Source organism: Erinaceus europaeus, chromosome 18 (genome assembly GCF_950295315.1).
Source record: "Erinaceus europaeus chromosome 18, mEriEur2.1, whole genome shotgun sequence".
NCBI classification, from domain to species: Eukaryota; Metazoa; Chordata; class Mammalia; order Eulipotyphla; family Erinaceidae; genus Erinaceus; species Erinaceus europaeus.
The window spans coordinates 31,968,448-31,989,468 of NC_080179.1; the positions used below are offsets into that span (position 1 = coordinate 31,968,448).

The 21,021-nt window shown below is 34.9% G+C and overlaps 1 protein-coding gene across 6 annotated transcripts in view; it reads left to right on the forward strand.

Moving 5' to 3' along the window:
• Positions 1-21,021, forward strand: part of RBMS1 (RNA binding motif single stranded interacting protein 1) — a 277,109-nt gene that overhangs the window by 1,441 nt on the left and 254,647 nt on the right. The gene's annotated exons all lie outside the window — the stretch shown is intronic.

Sequence of the window (21,021 nt, forward strand, 5' to 3'; positions counted from 1 at the left end):
ATTTCAGTGCATAGGAAGAAGTGACTTTGTATTCAGTTAAAAAAACAAAAAACAAAACAAAACAAAAACCCAAAAACAAAAACAACTACCTTTCAGGCTTACTGCAGGTTGATTTCTTGTTGTGCTTTCTTTTGAGTGGCCTTGGCACACTTTTAGGTAATAGAGCAGATGACATAGAACTAAATAGACTACTGACTTTCTAGGGACCCTAGGTACTTTATTAGTGGGCTTAACCTTTTTTTTTTTTTTCAATCAGAATCTTACACCTTCTAAACTCATTAAACGTTCATCTAGGCTTGAAGAATGAGGGTTTCATTGTTTTTGGAAGCTTATTCCACACTTTGGGAGGGCTGTAGTAGGATGCACCAACCTGCACTAGCAATTAACATCTCCTGTCAAGACTTCAGGTGCCCTTTTAGGTCACAAAAGAATGCAATATGAATGCAGTGTCTGAACTTTCTTTGGAGGTTGTAATCAGCCTTGTTTGCTGGTAAACAAGCATTTCTGGCCTGGTACAAAGAATCTCTGATTTAAATTTGATAAGCTTTTCTTTCTTACACTGTGTGTGGTCCATGTTTTATACTTAACAAGGTAGCTAGCTCTGTATTCATATAAAAAGGCCGCAAGTAAGAAAAAAATACAGAAATTTCCTAGTTGTCATTTCATTCCTTCCAATTCTCATTTTATGCTTTGAGTCATCAGAAGGCAACAAGAATACACATTATTCACGTCTTTGTGGCTTTCTCATCTATTTATTTGAGGAGATACTCCAGTGTGCACTGTATTGTAAATATAATTTTTCAAACAAAAATAGAGGCATAATCAATGCACCACCTTTTAGATAATGTTTAAAGTACTAGTTTAAATTATGCAGCATTGGGTGCATAAAGAACAACCTATTCAACACTTAACTATATGAATAATAAATACATATACTTAGATGAAAATGAGAAAAGGCCCATAGTTTTTATAGGCATATTCACCTTAGAATTTTTATGTACCATTAGTAAGTTAGAAATCAAGTGCTTAGCATTTAATACAGCTAATGCAATGCCATTTGGCATTTTTTGCCCCATAAATAATTGAAGAGAGAGACAAACAGCAAGAGCCTAGTAATTAGGGTTAGATCCCAGAAAGCTTTAGGGTCCATTTTCTGAAAGTGTGCTTCCTGCATAAAGCATTTAATATTGATTTGTGTTACAGTAAATGACATTCTCCAAACATATTTTGCTGTTTCTACTATGAAATCTTAAACCCAGTTATTCTGCATCTCTTTGTTTCCAGAGAAAGACACATATTCACTTGACCTATATAACTGATTATGAAAGTTAGATAATTAAATCCAGATTTCCTATTATAAAATATTATCTCAAAAAGGGCCATCTCTTCAAATGTAAAGTGACTAGATACCGATTTTAAGTAAGCTCATTTCAGAACACATAAAACTTTATTTTTCCTTATTTATCTGTTGGCAAAGATTGGGGGGGGGGACTTTTATTTGTAGTTAGCTTAAAAACAAGAATTGCTTAATAAGCCCTAAGAGGTAATAAACTCACTTATTTAGATGATGATATTGTAGATAGTGATGTTCTACAGTGTTGTTGTCTAAATGTTTTAACCTTCCTGAAAAGTAGGTAGAAAATTTCATTCTGTTTAAAGTACAGTGATGTGTTGGCTAATTATGATTGTTCTGAAACTTCTGTTTGGAAACTATGTAAAACTGAGGGATGGCAGGGCCATTAAGAAAGTGGTATTTTGGGAGTCGGGTTGTAGCGCAGCGGGTTAAATGTAGGTGGCGCAAAGCACAAAGACCAGCGTAAGGATCCCGGTTCGAACCCCGGCTCCCCACCTGCAGGGGAGTCGCTTCACAAGTGGTGAAGCAGGTCTGCAGGTGTGTAGCTTTCTCTCCTCCTCTCTGTCTTCCCCTCCTCTCTCCATTTCTCTCTGTCCTATCCAACAACGACAACAACAATAACTACAACAATAAAACAACAAGGGCAACAAAAGGGAATAAATAAATAAAATAAATATTAAAAAAAAAAGAAAGTGGTATTTGGCTTAACTTGTGACCAAGAGATGGCTATGGTTGCCTATGGATGGGATTTTCTTTAGTCAGAAATAATAGATACTAATTAAAATGTCAACTGAAGATGACTTCTGTTCCCAAATTTAAGAATTTAACAAATGTTAGATCATTCATCTTGTATTAATCTTTTTGAGTTAGTTTTGGAAAATTTTGATTTCCCCCACCCCACAAAGCATGCTAGTTACTTCTGTATTTTATTACCATACAGAAATAATATTTATGCAGTTGTTTAGAGCATATGACTGCATTGGCATGCTTTTTGCTTTTGAGAGACATCTTTAGAAATAGTAAATGTCTATAATAAACATAAAGGAAATTTTAGAATGTTATGCTAGAGCATGACCTCAGTGAAAATGAAGGAGATTTTAAAGTAGCATAGCCTTCAAGAAATCAGCTCTTGTGTGGTTTTTTGAGTTATTTGTACTTCTGTCACAGTATGTTCTATAACCTGACGGATTCATTTTGAAGTATATTTTGATGTAGCTTCATAAATATAAGCACATGCATCCTAAAGTATTTTCTGAATTTTAAAATGACACGCTACACTGTGAGACTTTTAGCTACACAGAAAAATTCTGAAAATTTAACACATTTTAAACTGAAGATTTGGATGTAGATGTTTTATAACAATAACTTTAAGTATAAGAAACAATTTATTAACTGTTTATTTCATTATTGCTACTGTATATGTAGTTACGGATTTCAAATGTGATTACATGATTAGCTAAGCTAATATTTTCCACCAACTAAAAACACTTGACACATTTGTGATCTTTAATTTTAGCTATCAACAGATTTTTATAAAATACATTATATTGAAAACTTGATTTTTAAAAAACTTGGTTTTTAAGTACATACAATATTGTTTTCTATGTTAAAGAAATGTTTGGTTCTAAAATACTTCATAGTATTATAAAATACCTTGCTTTAAAGACATATTTGCCTAAAGTCGTATCAGACCCTATCTTCAAAATATGAAAATGAGTGATACAATTTGCGGTCCTGTTAAGAAAAACTTCTACAATAAATGTTGTTTCTGAATTAGATTTTTTTGCATGTATTAACATTTTGGTGAATTCCTTAACTTATACTTAGTTATAGCCAAATATATTTGTGTTAGTCAGTTTTTCCAGGAATTAAGGGCTGTGACTTAATGATGCATGTAACTGTTGAGTTTATTAAGGTGGATTGAAAGTACTGAAGGATATGATATTAAAGCAGGTGTTTTATCTCTTAAGAAGTAACTACATTTATAAGATGGATAAAGTTTGTTTAAATGTGTCAGTAATAAATGTGATATTCTATACTAGTGAATATTGATTTTCCATTACATGAGTGAGATTATGTGACTGCCCTGAAGTGGTATGTTGGGATATCCCAGGTGTAAACTTAAAATGAAGATGCACTATAAAGCAATATTGTAGCACAGTTTCTCGTGGGTAGTTATTTCTTTTGAATTTCCCAGAGATATTTTTATATGTTGGGATTCCAATTTTAAGCTACTAGGAGGGAATAGGATAAGACAAATGAAGTATTTGTTTAGTAATAATAGAACTCTATATAACTTATGTGTTTAGCAGTCTTTGCTTTGAATTTAAACTAAAAATATGGACAATTTCCATGTAATACATTTTCAGGAATTTGAAAAATATTTACTGATGTATTTCTCAAACTTTGTATTTATTTTATTGAATGCTTTTTTGGAACTCTTTAATTATCCCCATCTTACTGAGTCATGAATAAAGACCAACATTAAATGTATGGGTTTTTAAAGTAAGATTTTTTTTTCCCTTTTTATTATTCATTACACTAACCAGGAAAAGCAAGCCTTTATTCTTCTCTCTCTGTATCTGCTTGACCAGTAAAAATTGTGTGAGGGTGATTTTGGGGCTTAAGGGAAAGTATTTAGTAAAAAACAATATGCACTTAGATACTAGTCAGTTTTTAAATATGAAGAGTTTCTTGTCTGATTTTTTTTTTTGCTGTTTGCTTAGTTAACTGAAGTTCATCGTCTATAAGCAGATCTCATTTTCCCACTGTAAATACCTCTTCAGAAGATATGGAAACTTCTCTAGTTCTTTGTGTGATTTACAGAACATTAGGTCCTAAATAAATGCTTGTTGATCACTATTATTATTCAGATGATGGCTCAGTGATTGGATATTTGGACTTAAAAGCATTAGGTCCTGAGTTTAATCTCAGCATTGCTTGTGCCAGAGTGGTGATCTGGTTTTCTTTCACCTTCTCTTCCTCTCTTTCTCAGGTTAATAAATAAGTGAATATTTAAAAAGCAAACTGTTACATAACCCCTCAAGAGCATGCAGTTATCTAGATTTTTGTTTCTTTCACTGAGATATTGTAGGAATAAGTTAGGTCTACCAGATTATACTTAAGTGAAAGTGTTTTTTAGTGTATAAAATCTTATTTTTAAAGAAAATGTAGTAGTGGCATGTCAGTGATATATATGCATTGTCGTAATACTGGGATAAAACCAAACCACATGTTAAAAAATCTAACATTGGCTGAGGGGTTTTATGTGGGATGAATTCAAATGTACTGTTTCTCTCTTGTATCATTTTACTTAATAAATATTAAAACCTCCTAGAACGTGATTATATCATGAGAGGCAGTGCTTGGATGATATAGAAATTTACCACTAAGAGTTTGATCAAATGTTAGTTACATAATAAAATGCTTTCTTAGAGCCATGGATGTTAATCACATGAAGAATTTAACACAGAGATGTGATAATGTAAACTACATATTTTTAATTAGGTTAATATAAGGGGAAAATGTATAAAGGAGATGGTAACAGCTAAACCAACAACAAACTGAGCATGTCTCTCTTGAAGTTTAAGTCCTTATTTTTGCTTAAAGCATCTAGTCCCCTTAACCTAATTACATGAGGATTTTAATTTTTTAAACAAGCACTGGAAAATAATCTTGAAAGGTGAGAGAGACTAAAAAAAGGATAAAAGTAATTATCTAGGTCTTCTGAGGAAAGGATGTATAAAACTGAACATTGTCATTCCTTTTGTATTATCTTTTGGCTAATTCTCATTTTTCTCATCAGTTAATATTTGTCATTTTGGAGGGTGTGAAACAGTCTTAGGATGATAAATAGGAAATCTTATATTTTAAAGAAGAGATCAGGTGCTAATATAGACTGTTAACTTGTTTATAAATTTAAGTACTATAAAGACAAAACCAACATCCAATAGACAATTTCCTATGCTGGCTATGAAATTTGCAACCTGGAATTAGGTTAAATTTTAAGCTGGTAGCTTGTTGGAAAATTGCTAAGGCGAATGAAGGACTAAAATAACTGTTATCGATTCCATTTTATGAGTGACCCCACAGCACCATTCTTTGTACTTGACATTGGTAAAGGTTATAGAGTCTAATAGGCTGAATCCTGTTTTCCAGAATCTCACCAGCTACTAAGGATGACAGAATAGACACAAGATAAAACATAAGGAAAAACCTTTACAAAATAGGTCAGTGACAGACTCAAATATTGTGGGATTAAAAAATTTTCCCATTTTCTTTTTTTGTGAGGAAAGGAAAAGTGATAATAATAAAAGTTACAGTAAACCTGAGAATATTATAAATAAATTGGATTAGGGTACATTAGATTAACAACTGAACATTTCTTGAATCATCCACATTATTTTTTTCCTGCATTATAATCCTTTTATGAATATATAAATTTTTAAAGAATATTTTATACTTTATTTCCACTTCTTTCCCTGAGTATTTATTTTAGTTACATTATTTTACATTACTTTTTCAGTTTTATGCATGTAGACGTGCTACTAAACCAACATATTAGGGATATAGCAGGATAGAAATGTAATCCTTTTTAAAAAATTTTAATTATTATTATTATTATTATTATTATTATTTTACCAGAGCACTGCTCAGCTCTGGTTTATGGTGACTGGGCATTGAACTTGGGACGTGGAGCCTCAGGTATGAGAGTCTGTTTGCGTTACCATTATGCTGTGTCCCCCACCTGAAATGTCCTTAAATGACATAATGGTTACATAAAAGTGTTATTTCCTTGTGTTAAACCATGTGAAATGATGTTTACTCTCCTCATTCACTAGCCTTGAAATGGCAGGTTTCTACCCAATATATAAACAAAATTTAAAAACAGAAAACTAAAAAGAAGTTCCTCATCCTATCTTCTTAGATTTTATTCTACATGACATTTATATACTAATAAAAACAACACCAACATGGAAAGAATTGGCTACCAGACATCCTCCATGGCAAAAATTTTATAACCAAGTAGATGCTTTTCTCTTGAACTTTGTGATTTATTTAATGGTTGGGTATATCTTAATTTGTAAGAAAGTTTGCAATAAAAGTCCTTTTACCACTTACAGTATTTAGAACTTGCAACTGATTTCTTGAATGTCACTTAAAAATTGTTATCCTTAGTTTGATAAGGGCTCTCATGCAACCATAAGAACATAAATAACCTGCAGTACTGTTCCATATAAAGCCTACCAAAGAACTAAGCCAATGTATTGAACAGTATTTTTTGCAGAGGTGTTGAGAATTCAGAATGGAATTCTAGTTATTAAAGTACATTGCCCCCTCTAGGAGTGTGGGTAGGCTTACCTAATTTGCCTGGGGCCCTGTGGGAGGACACCTTTGCTGCAGTTCCTGCTTGAGCTTCTGGGACAGAAGTTGGGTTTTAAGAGCACATGGGAAAGTAACATGTTAAATTAGGTGGCTCAGAGTTTGACAGAGCCAGGAGTGAAGGTCTAGAGAACCCTCCTCATTCTAAGACTAGCATCCATCTCACTTCTTTCTTATGCTGGCCATAGAAATAATCTCTTGTTCACTTTTCAAGCCAGTCAGAAAATGTTTTGTGTATTTTAAAACTATCTGGGGCAATGAGATAGCTCACTTGGATGGTGTGCTGCTTTATCATGTGCATGACCCAGCTTCCAGTGCAGACCCACAGTATTCAAAGGGCCTTTAGTGCTCTGGTCTTTGACACTCTTTTTGTCTTTAAAGGAAACAAATAAGCCCCCCCCCCAAAAAAAAAAATCCTAGTGCTTTCTGATGGTGCTATTTCGTCTAGTCTTCACTGGCTAGATTATTACAGCCTCACAGATTTCCTTGATATTTTCTAGTGATGATTTAAGCAAATAGCTCTTGAGGTTGGTAAAAAGAAAAGAACAAAGGAAGAAAAAAAAAAACCAGTCCAATCCCATCCAGATCCTTGTCATTACCTTCTGATCAATAGTGGTCACAACTTTTAGGGGAACCCCAAACTTCGGAATTTAACAGACAATTGGACTTTTTTTTTTAAGACAAGATCAGCTTGCAGATCATATTATGAATCTTTACTGGAAAGGATAAAAACAAAGCCAATTTATGCTAAAAGGATGGTTCAGATTTTAGATCTCTTTATATTTTGTTTGTGGACAGCTCTTGTGTTAAGAGGATACCCCAGGTTGCAATGTAGGAGTGGATATGAATAAAATTAATAATTTTGGAAAATCTGTGTATACTCCCTCTTTGTTCTTTCCATCCTGCCCATGGCTTTTCTTCTTGCATGCTAAAAATAGTGCCACCTGAATGTACCTGCTACAAATGTACATGCCAGAGGTGGCTCTTTCTGGGTGATGATCATATTTAATTTACTTCTTGGAATTAGGGACATAGTTACTGATTTAATTTAATTAAAAATATTTACTCTGGGAAGTGTTATGTATGTATAAACTATTGTATTTTACTATTAACTGCAAACCATTAATCCCCAATAAAGAGATTAAAAAATATTTCCTACCTTTTAATGCTACACATTATAATTAACAGTTTGCTAATGACAATTGTCTTTTTGAATATATGTTAAAAAAGATAGATTATGTTATATGTTTTTTAACATATATGTTAAAAAAGATAGATTTTCTGATTCCTCCAGTTTCTTTTGGAGACTGAAGACAATTATTATTATATTTTATTTATTTTTTTACTGCCACCAAAATTTTTGCTGGGGTGTGGTGTGAGCACTATGAATTTATTTCTTCTGGTAGCCATTTTTTCCCCTTTTTTTCCACTTCTTTTTTATTTGATAGGACAGAGAGAAATTAAGGTGGGAGAAGGGCATAGAGAGGGAGAGAGTAAGATAGACACCCGTAGACTTGCTTCACCAATCATAAAGTGTACCCCCTGGAGGAAGGGAGTGGGGGATTGAACTTAGATCTTTGTGGACTTTGTGCATGGTAATACAAGCACGCTCTCAACCGGGTACGCCACTGCCTTTCCCTTGAAAAAAAAATTATGGCAGTGTATTAGTGTGTTACAGAGGCACAGTCATGATGTAATACTTTGAACAAAAGAGAACATAATTAGTATAACAGAAGGCATTTTAATGATGAATGTATGTTCTTAATGAGATTGAAACTAAAATTTAACATAGTGAACTGGTAACTGTTTATATTCTTTCACCTATACTAAGATTAAAAAATACTTATAAATGTTTTTCTGTTTCTTGAATAGTCATGAAACTATTTTTTCTAAAAATAATGATAAAATTAATTTTATTGGCAAAAGTCTCAAAAAGTGTTTTTCACTTAGAAAGATGACTCCTCAGTTTTTAAAATTTTTTTTTGTAGCAGAAATCTTAAGTGTTGATTTTGATTGTACTTTGTTTTTAAGAATAGAGTATGGCTTGACTGTTAAATAGGAATAAAAAATGACAGTGGGAAATATTTGATGTTCTTTTGTACTCTCACAAAATTTATATTCATGTTTCAGCAATACATGATGTTCTACAGTAAATATCCTTTGAGCCTTCATAATTTGATTTGGCTGTATGGTCTGATGATAGAATGTTCAGATAAGTGCATTGTGATAGTAATCTGTGTGTTTGGGCCCTAATGAACATCTGCTTTCTAGGTCACCACAGCAGCACCTTTCTTTGTTTCCTCTTCCTCGGCGGCCTCTTTGACTTCAATCTTGTTAAATCCTGCAAATGAGGTTGTTTTCAATATGTAAATGATTCTACCTCCCTTTTTGGAAAAAATAAAGGCAGATATGTTAAATATGAATACTTCAGGAATATAAAAGTAGTCTGTCAGAAACACACAACTGTAGTGCTACTGACAGCTTAGACTTAATGTACTAGAATCATCAGGTTAAGATCATAGCTGGAACTACCTGGCACTCTTAAGTTTAGCCAGGACAAGTGACTATTAGTGCAGGGTAGATAGCATAGTGGTTATGCAAAGAGACTCTTGCTTGAGGTTTCAAAGTGCCAGATTCAATCCCCTGTACCTCTATAAGCCAGAGCTGAGCAGTACTCTGGCAAATAAATAAATAAGTAAATAACTAGACAAGTGAATATTGTATTAGGCACAGCAAGGTGCATATATGTTAAAAAAGACATAATTTGTATCATCATTGAATACACTGAGATAATTTTACTGTTTAAAGTCTTCACATATCTAGCCACTTGTGAAGGTTCCCTTTTGCATAATACCATTTGGTGGCCTAGTGCTGAAACCTAGGCCCTTATGAATATTCAAGTGTTCACTTTACTAGGTAAGCTATCTTCCCAGATACAGCACCATTTATGGAAAAGTCATTTTCTTTTTTCCCTCTGAATTTCAGTGTTGACTTTGTAAATAAGGTGGTCACAAAAATGTGTTTTTTTTCTCGACTTTTATTTTGTTCCATATGTATTCTTTTACCGATACTCGATTATGTATGTTACTGTAGCAATATACTAAGTATATATTTTCAAAGTAATTTTTTGCTATTTTAAATTATTTGCATTTGTCGGTTATAGAATCAGATTTTCAATTTCCATAAAGTGTGATATACTTTTTTCTGCAATGACATTAAGTTGGTACATCAATTTTGGAAACTTTCCATCTTAACAGAGTATTCCTGTCAGTTTAGATCTTCTTATTTATTTATGACCTTATTTATTTTAAGTAACTGGTAATAAAACCTAATGGGAAATCATCACTATGTTAAATATTATTGATAGGTTCTTTGATACCTTAATCTTTAATGTGATAGTTGGCATAGGCGATTGAGAAAATGATTGTTTTGAATATAGAGATGAAAATTTATCAGAGTTGAAATTTAAATTTGAAAATTAACTTGCCATCCAAAAATTACCTTTATGAAGATGATACTCTTTTAATTTTTTGAATGTTTCAAGTTATAACAATGTTTTTCTTTTGCGCTCTTTATTCTCCCTTTGAGGTCTTGTTTACTTGGCTTTGTGATACCCTATCTTATCACCCTATCTTATATGTTTATAAACATAGGAAAATTTACAACATCCTTGTGGTTTTTCAATAGTTCTCTAGTATTGTGAAAGCAATGATTGAGAATTTTCACTCAGATAAACATTTCTGAACAGTAGAGCATGCTGCCTTACAAGCATCCATGCCTTCAGACTTTTTAAACACATTTAAGCATTTTTTTTAAACACACACACACACACACACACAATCTATAAATGGATTTCATGCTTTATATTTAAGGTTTGAAAGCTTTGATTCAGTCAGCCAAAAACAACTATGTAGAACTTTCAAAGCTTATTAGTTCTGGCTAGGTTGTCTTAGGTTGAATAGGAGGTTGAATAAATGACTTCTGAAGTCCCTTTCAACTCTCAATTTCATGATTCTGGGAACTTACAGCATCCAAGAATTGTAGAATGTTAGAACTAGAAGGATTTTGAAAATTTGGTCCAAGCCACTCATTTTACAGTTGAGGGAAGCAACCCCAAGTGAAAAGATTGAAGTAAATCTCCTGAGAGAGAGTTGGAGGAAATGGCAGGAGTACCAGAAGAGAGAGAGAGAGAACAAATGAGTTTACGCCTACCCATCAAGACTTTTCCATGTAGTGACCTGAAGTAGGAAAAACAGGAGACCACACATGACTTTACCATTCATTCCAGGAAACTTATCATAGAGGTTTGACTGGGGAGTGAATGGGTTGACTTTACCAGCTAGTGTTGGCGTAGAAATCATCTGTGATTATTATTACTTTGAGCTCACCTATCATATAGGAATGACTGGACTTTGTCACTTCTTTCTGCTTGTAAAGCCACTTCTGGTTTACCAGAACAGCATTCAGAGCTGTTTATGCTTTGCTTTACTGTTTCTAACCCATTGTAGATGAGCTGAATAGTCCACACCTGTACTTTGTTTTTTCCCTCATGGCTTTGCTTTGCTTTAGATTCTTCCTTTTCCACATTCCCAAGAATCTTTGCTTTTAGAACCCTAAGCCTAGGGCCAAAGCTGTTTCAGTGTGCCCGGAGCATTTTCACTCTGTCAGGTTAGACTACAGACTACTTCATTCTTGTCAGTATTCTGTCATCATTAACAGTTATCACCTGTATGGTCGCCAAAAGGGAGGAAAAATAAAAACAAACAAAAACAAAAAAAGTAAATAAAAACCAAAACAAAGAGAGCCTCTGGTTAAATATTTCTTTTATTAGTTGAAGTTGAGCCTCATCATTATTACTCTGAGGGAAATCATCTTCTTAATGCCATTCTACACTAGTCTCTAGCATATCTTTCTTTCCTTCTGAGATTTTAATGCAATTTGCAGCTTTAACACTTATATTATGATCAGACTTCAGGAGGTACATTTCAGTCAATTAGGGGGATAACCTCAGAAAAAACAAAATGCATAATATGTGTCAGTTACAAGCCCACTGTGCTATTTCCCTGATGCTGTGTGGATCATATATTTGTTTAGTACATACCTAAAAGTGTGATGCCTTGGTTATATGCATTATAGGAATCAAATACCAGAGAAATTTGGATATGTTAAATTCTATTTTTTCCATAACCTAGAAAAAAATTTTATCAGTGAAAATTTTTCCATAGTTCATACACTTCTTCCAAGGTTATTACAGGTTACTGACTCTGACAGAAAGTCTATTTTGGTGTTAAGCTAGCAGTAAATGTGTTCTACTGAAGTATACTAGAAATTAAGAAATATGGCTTGTGAATTTATTTTTAAGGCAATTGGAAAGTATGAACTTACTATGGTATATCTGATTTACACACAGTGTCTTATAAAGGCATGAGTGAGTAAAACAAAGTAAGGTACACCTGTAGCAAACTTTCTCCCCCCTCACTTTTTCAGGAATTCTCTGTACTTATTTTTCAAGACCTTTTGCTTTTCTTCTTGTAAGTATATGAAAATTTAACTGGTAAATTTTGGAAATATGGAATACCAAAAAGATGACATAAGGGGCTGTAGTGATACAATATTGTGCCAGGATCTCTATATTAACTATAAGAAAGCTAAGATGTCTGTGGGTCATTACTAGTTGTTAAGTGTCATATATTCAAGAAAGTTTCTAGTGTGATAGCATGTTTAAAGATGAGGGAGAGACATTCCACATTAGACATTTTAGGCTTTTTTTTTTTTTCCTAGAATTTTTGACAACTTGGGTTAGAAAGTTCTCTCAGGTGATATTGAATGAATCATCTTAAATAATAGGTTGAGCCCATATATTTTACTTTTTAATAGTACTCAAGAATAACTAATTTGAATAACTAATCTCTCTAAAAACATAATGGTAGCCTGTGTTTGGGATTCCTTTTCTTATTTAGTATTCAACATGAAAGATGGACAAACTTGACAACTTAAAATGATGTACATATATATATATATTTTAAAATTTTATTATGTTATTTACAAGATTATAAAATAATAGGGGTATAATTCCACACCATCCCTACCACCAAAGTTCTGTGTCACTTCCCTTCATAGTTCTCTCAAGATCACAGATGTGGACTGACTATATATTTATATGTATTTTTCAAGTATACATGTGTCAGTTCTCTTGTTTTTCACTTATGAGTGAAATCATCCATCCCATAATTGTCCTTTTTTTTTCCCTCTTCCCTATCAGATAAGGATTCCTTGGGTGTTCTTAAGAATCTCTTCCCTCTCAGTGATGGTGCAAAAACAAAGGTTCCATGTCATAAAAGTTCCATGCAGGAATGGAACTCAGAGCTCAGAGCCCTCTGGTCATCTTCTCCTAATAGTTCCCCTCTGGGAGTATAGACCAAAATTCTTTTAGGGGTGCAGAAGAATGGAGTTTTGGCTTATGTAGTTGCTCCTCTGCTGGCCATGGATGTTGGCTGGTCAGTCCATACTCCCAGCCTCTCTCTGTCTTTCACTAGTAGGGTTGGGATCTGGAAAGGTGAGGTCATCTGCCTAATGAGTTCAGGATGGGTTCATAGTGACATCTAGAACTTAGTGACATCTAGAACTATGGCTGAAAGTCAGAAAGATATAAAGTAAGACAAAATGTTTAGTAAACAGGACCCAAGGAGTAGGAATAGAGCCAATGAGAGTAGTGTGGAAAGAGGCTAGGATATTTATTTTGGGTATGTTCCCAGGAGCCCAGGACTTGAGTAATCATTGCTTGAGGTTGATAGCTAACATGAAATTGGACTAGAAATATTGTCTGGGAGGATGGTGTCAGACTGGAGAATAGAGCTTAAAAGTCAGGTTACTCTCCTAACCTTAATATATATATATATAATTAACTGCTTACCACATAGATTTGTCCCTGGGCCCCTGTGTATTCATTTTTAGCACAGGAGCCTATATGATTCCCGGATCGCTGTCAGTCTGATTGCACAGTCAGTGGTCACAGCAAGGAACATTCTTTTTAAAAAATTTTTTATTTATAAAAAGGAAGCATTGACAAAACCATAGGAGAAGAGGGGTATAGCTTCGCACAATTCCCACCACCAAAACTCTGTATCCCATCCTCTCCCCTTATAGCTTTCCTATTCTTGAACTCTCTGGGAGTATGGACCCAAGGTCATTGTGGGATGCAGAAGGTTGAAGGTCTGGCTTCTGTACATTCTTCCCTGCTGAACATGGGCATTGACAGGTGGATTCATACTCCCAGCCTGTCTCTCTCTTTCCCTAGTGGGACAGGATTCTGGGGAACCAGAGCTCCAGGACATATTGGTGGGTTGTCTGTCTAGGGAAGTCTGGTTGGCAACCTGTTAGCATCTGGAACCTGGTGGTTGACAAGAGAGTTAACATACAAAGCCAAACAAATTGTTGACCAATCATGGACCTAAGGGCTGGAATAGTGCAGATGAAGAGTTGGGGGGTCCTCCATTTTGTACATAGCTAGTAGGCATATTTTAGTTAAATTCCAAAGTGCCTGTGGCTAAACTACTTTTTTTTTTCCTTTTTCTTTTTGCCCCTGAGCCTGAAATCTGATATGCCAGTGGATCCGAGTTATTGTCTGGGAGATGATGTTATGGTTGGAAAAAGGTCCAGAAAGCTGGATCAGGGAAGAGAGTAGCTCCCTAATATGGGAAAGGGGTATAAATATTGTTGACTGTAAACCCCATCAATTTGATGTGATCTGGGGCCCATAATTAGCTTAGGAGCTTATGTGACCTCTGCATCCCTCTAGATCTGAGCTCACATTCTGTGGTCATGAGTCAGAACATTCCATGCTGCCCCAGTATCGACCCATCTTCCTCAGGTGTAGCATAAAGTATGTTGTCCATCCTCCCTTCAGAGGATAGAACATTCTCTACCATTGTTGATCCAAGTTGAGTGCAAGGTCCTATAGGGGCCCACAAAGGGGTCTATTTTGTTGTTCCTGATAGAAATGACTGGTAACAATGGAGAGAGGGATTTATTTGAGTTTTAGGACCATCATGTCTGTTTGGAAATCTCAGGACTCCCCGAGTGAGGGCCCAGCTGATGGAATGGCCTGATAGTGACTAAAGAATCATTGCTAAATTAGGCCAGTCTCTTGCCCTTATTCAGCTTTTGCAGTCCTTGCTTTGATAAGGTTAGCTTTGGAGTGAGTGAGAGAACTGTAATAGGAAGTAGGTAAGGATGGTATCTAAGTCTTAGTAGACACTATTTCATTATGAACTTGATACTGACTCACTGCAGACTGTTGTGTATTTTTGCTTTCAGGTATATATTTTGCCCTAATTTATGGATACATGTGAATGTATGCTCTATCTTAAGGGACCTGGTGTATATCTAGATTTTGGGAATTTGTTAAGAAGTGAATCTCTTGGAATGGAATTACAGAATACCATGAAAGGAAAGGTCTTACCCGACTAATGAGGGTGAAGGGTTGGCATTCCATGCCTGACGTCTCTGGACACAGTCTGAAGTGAAGCATGCTGAGGTGTTACTCATTGCATTGATTAGGTTGGAATCTGTGGATGCAATATCATTTATTTGGTATGACTTGAGAGAAGCATACAGGAAAGTGAGCCCCACCCCAGAGGTTCCAGGACTGGGGAAAATATAGGCTGTATGGTGGAAGCAGGAGGTTCCTGCTGTCTTAGGATTTAAGAAGACAGTAGCTAGTTATTGCTATAATCACATTGTTTGGCATTTGGGTTAACTTTGAAAAATCCCTTTGTTAGGATTTGCTGTATTTGCTGTATCATACATACCATCACCATATTTTATGTCCTTCCACATTATTTGTATATAGCTATACTACCGGTTTCTTTTAAGAGAGTCTAAGCTTTTAAGAGAGTCAACATATCAAAGACTCAGTCTATGTATTAAAAAGACAGTCTGTGACATTCATTCAGTTTTTTCCCTCTCATATTACTTAAATAGTGGTTTATATGACTACAAATTAATAGGAGTGTACATATACACCATTCCCACCACCAAAAGACTGTGAAGACTGTGTCCCATTCCCCCCCCCCCCCCCCCCCCCGCCCCATGAAGCTGAACATCCACCCTCACCCTCAACCCAGGGTTTTTACTTTGGTGTCCTACTCCAAATTCAGTCAGATCCTGCTTTGAGTTTCCCTTTCTGTTATTCTTTCTCAACTCTGTTTATGAGTGGGATCATCCCATACACGTCTTTATTTTTCTGACTTAGCTCACTTAGCATAACTAGCAAGGAACATTCTAGGCTACATACATTGTAAGACCAGTCCTTGAATGGTAGACTAGGGTGACCCAGCTTCCCCTGCTAGTTTGTAGTGAAGGTAAAATCTTGAAGAGGCTCACAAAAGGACTAATGAAGATGTTCCTGATGGGTGACTAGTGATGATAAAGAGAAGAATCTATTAGAGGGTCAGAAAGGCCACTTTTCTAAGAACTATAGTTTTTTCTTCCTTTTTTAAAAAAAAATTTATTATTGGATAGAGACAGAGAGAAACTGGTAGTTGAGTGGAAGATAGAGAAAGAGACAGGGAGACACCTGCAGCCCTGGTCCACCACCTATGAAGCTTTTTCCTGCAAGTGGGGACCAGGAGCTTGAACCCGGGTTCTTGTACACTGTAATAATGTGTGTGCTTAACCAGGTGTGCTACTGCCTGGTCTGAGAATTGTATTTCTTAGGACTGGTTGGAGTTGCTAGGGCCTAGACCTGTGGAAAGATGCTTGATTATAATGGTCTGTGTTCTAATATACTGTATATGTAAACTTCTTTCTTATATGGTGTGTAATAAACAGGAGTAAAGGCAGATGTGTTGACAGGACTTAGGGGAGTCAAAAAGGGCTAATGACATCCTCTGAGATGAACTAAATGTAGGCACCTGCACTGCACTGTGTCTGAAGAACTAAGTGGGGAGAGGGGCCGTTACAGAGATACAGCTCTGTGAAGAGGGATCCCCAGAGGAGCAGTGATGGCTGACGACCGAGGTCAGTCTTAGGGAGCAGACATCCCCTATGTTGCTCTCTTTACTTTCAAGTCTACCAGTGCCTCTAATAGGAATCCAAGGGAAGCCTTAGGGAGGAGAGTCCCTTTGATAGAGTATTCCAGATAAGCCTCCCACGTACCTAATGGGGTAGAGAAGGTAACAAGCAAACTTATGAAGAGTAACTTAAATATTTATTGAATAAATGCCTGGCTGCTTCTACTTTTCTTAGTGGACAGTTTTGTTCCTTTCAGAAAATAGTACTGGTTACTGCCTTCAGAATATATGCTTTGCTATACCAACTGGCTAGGCAGTATTTAATGGGATGTCTCCTATGTAGAAAACATTTTTTCAGATGTTTATATCAGTAATTGATACTTTTTGTTTTTGCTTTAGATGATGTTGTTGTAAGAGAATTAGTTGCTAATTGAGTTAATTTTCCATAGTAGGAAAATACATAAATTTGGTTGTAAATACATACTGTTTAACAATCAAATCATTGTGTCATTAAATACATAACAATATAATGTAATCTAAAGTACCTTACATATGAAATTAAATATGAAAAGAATGGGGAAGCTTCCAGTGGAGGGAATGGGATATGGCACATTGCTGATGGGAGTTATGTGAATTGTGCTCTTCTTATCCCACAATCTTGTAAATCAGTATTAAATCACTAATAATAAAAGAGGCAAGCTGAAAAATATGAAAACACTAAACAGAACTTGGAGTGGGTTTGGTGTATTGTACAAAAGTAAGACTATGGGTTGGTGGGGGGAGTTCAGGTCCTGAACATGATGGCAGAGGAGGACCTAAAAAGGGTTGAATTGTTATGTGGAAAACCGAGAAATGTTACACATGTACAAATTACTGTATTTTACTGTTGACTGTAAACCATTAATCCCCAATAAAGAAAAAAACATATAAGAAACTATGCCTTTAAGAAAGAACAGGTTCTGAGTTTCACTATAACACATTTTTTAAATGGCAATTGCTGTACCTACTCAAGAATAGTTTTGTTTTATTTACTGTGGATTTATATATCACCAAATTTATTACATACATATCTATGACACAAGGTATATTAAGCATATTGTTGAGAACTAGTACTACTCAAGAATATATCCTTTTTCTTTCTTTTTTTTGGGAGATAGATCAAGGTTATATTTGGGTTCTTTTTTAATTTCTTTATTGGGAAATTAATGTTTTACATTCAACAGTGAATAAAATAGTACATGCATAACATTTCTCAGTTTTCCATATAACAGTACAACCCATATCTATTTATATAAGAGGTTATGTATTTGTTTTCGTCAAGATATTCTCTCACCAAAAGAGTAACAGAATCATCTACATATTCTTGTTCATATCAGTAAAGAAACATTTGGTAAAATCCTATCAAATAGCTTTTTTTTTTTTTGCCTCCAGGGTTATTGCCAGGGCTCGGTGCCTGCACCATGAATCCACTACTCCTGGAGGTCATTTTTTCCCCCTTTTGTTGTAGCCTTGTTGTGGTTATTATTGTTGTTGTTGTTGTTGATGTCATTCGTTGTTAGATAGGACAGAGAGAAATGGAAAGAGGAGAGGAAGACAGAGAGGGGGCTCCCCACCTGTGAAGCAATACCCCTGCAGGTGGGGAGCCGAGGCTCGAACCGGGATCCTTACACCTGTCCTTACACTTAGCGCCACATGCTCTTAACCTGCTATGCTACCGCCCAACCCCCTCAAATAGCATTTTAAAGAGTTATTGAAGGGTCAAAGCTATTGTTAGTATAGTCATGAACACACACAAAGAACTTACTGAATTAGTTTTAAAGATGCAGTTATTTTGCTTCTCTCTATTTCACTAGTAAGGGAATTTTGTTAGACCTGATACTATAGACTAATAATGATGTGGTATGCTGAAAAAAGGTTGTGGTTAAATGTATGGGTTTGTTCACATTTGTGACTCATTTTTCTATAATATATTTTTCAAGTTTTTACAACAATATCACCCATATATAACCTATTTATTGCCATTTACTTGAATTCTTGAGCTATTCCTAACACGACAATAGGATATTTAACTGTTATGTGTGATAAAATCCATAGCCATTATGTTTTGTGAAAATATAAAAGTTAAAACTAACTTTCTCCTTCAATTTAAGTTCATCCATTTACCCATTACCATGGTAACCAGGTAACCATGAACACTAAATGAACATCAAGAAAGTTTTTTTTCTTCACAGAATGTGTTGAAACTTCTTCCTAGGGCCTTTAAAAAATGTGTTATCTGGGCAGAGACAAGAAAGATTCAAGTAATGGAAGAAGTCAAACTTTGAATTTAGAAAGAGTTTAAGGAGTGGAAATCTGTTTCTGAGAATACAGTTTTCAGAACAGTCTGTTCTGCTATTTTACACCAATTATGTGCTGCTATTGCTTTGAATAAATTTTGCTGCCCTGCAGAGATTCCCTTTTTACAAATCCTGGAGCAATTATAAGATGGAAGTCTGGAATGTATAAACACTGTCCTTTGAACAGTAAATGAGCTTAATTCTTATAAAACTCAAGGGTAGGAATATACTACCTATTTATCCTGTGGCTCTCTGTCTTTTCTCTGTTAAATCATTGCATTAGTGTCTGTATCAAGAGTGTACAAAAACATGGATTTTGCATGGAAATATTTAAAAATTATAACTTCTCTCAAATTAACAAAATCTCTGTTACTAAAACATGATAACCACTATACTTAGTACCTGCAAGTATACAGCTATTGCTTGCTTCTATTTTCTCAAACTTCCTATGTAGCAGACTATCTTACCTTTTTCTAAATCCTGGAAACAATGCATTACTTAGAGTAAGTGTTGGGGGTGGTGGTGGTAATAACATACTTCTAGCATAACATTAGGCTGAGCTTCTTACCTGTCAGCTTGTTTTATGTGACAAGGCAATCTGCACTAATCATGGTAAACAATATATAAAACCCAAAAGAAAAGACAACTGTCACTTGGTATTAACTGTAAAAAGCTTGAACTATATTATTTTGTTGTACTTACAGACCCTATACAATGTTTACAATAAGGTTTGGAGGGTTGCCTAGCATTGGGATAAATACAGTTAAACAACACAGTTGAACTGGCCCTTTTATGTCAGCACTGCTAAAAGACCGCCATTATACTCACATGATAGTCATTCTTGGATCTCTTAAGATAAACAGGAATAGAGAACATTCATTTGTAATTCTATCTAAGTATATGTGAGGATTTTATTTTATTCACATAACCCCCATGGAAACTAAAGATTGAAATAATAAAGGTGAAGGATCACTGGATGAGAAATTTTTTTTGACTGTCTAAGAAGGTAATACTTTTATTTTGTTTACTACTGAGGCTAAGCATTCAGCCTTTTAGCCTTTTCTGTAAGCTTATATAAACAAGCGAGATTGTGCTTAAATTTATTACACAGTGAAATTTATTTGTTTGAAAATAACTTTAGAAATTACTACAAAACTACTTTTCCTAGTTCCCTGATTCAGACTTCTGTTAAAAATAACAAAAGTAGAGAGGCAGCAGATAAAATTGAAGCCAATCGCATACCAAGTATTAGGCATACATAATGCTTTGTTAAAGTGAGATATTATGGTTGTTTAATACTTATAGCTAAAAACGTAAAGTTTGATCCTTCAGTTTTGTTTCAGATGGCAACAGTGAGAGGAAAAGGTACATCCAAAACAATTTCTTTTATTAAGTGAAAATACTGAAGATACAGTTCTGTCTTCCAGTAACATAAATATATATTTTAATATACTCATTAGGTTTTCCTTATATTTTTACTGTCATTTTCACAGGAATGTCTGACTTTATACATCAAACTGTAGACAGCTACATTGGATGACTCAAGATTGAAGAATTTGAGCTCAACTCACTTGTAGAGTGTGCTGTTTTGCCACATGTACAACCCAGGTTCTAGCATGGCTTCTGCTGCATTGATGGAAGCTTTGTTTCTAGAGTGATTTGAATTGCTTCCAGAAAGAGGAGGTGTTACATGTTCTCACACACACACACACACACACACACAAACACACGGAGAGAGAGAGAGAGAGAAAGAGAAATGTTAACCTACTAAACACAAGGCATGCAACATGAATTTTTTTTGAAATTTTTATTAGTGATTTAATAATGATTGACAAGATTTTGGTATAAAGGGGGTGCAATTCCATACACTTACCACCACCAGAGTTCCATATCCCTTCTGCTCTATTGGAAGTTTTCCTATTCTTTATCCCTTTGG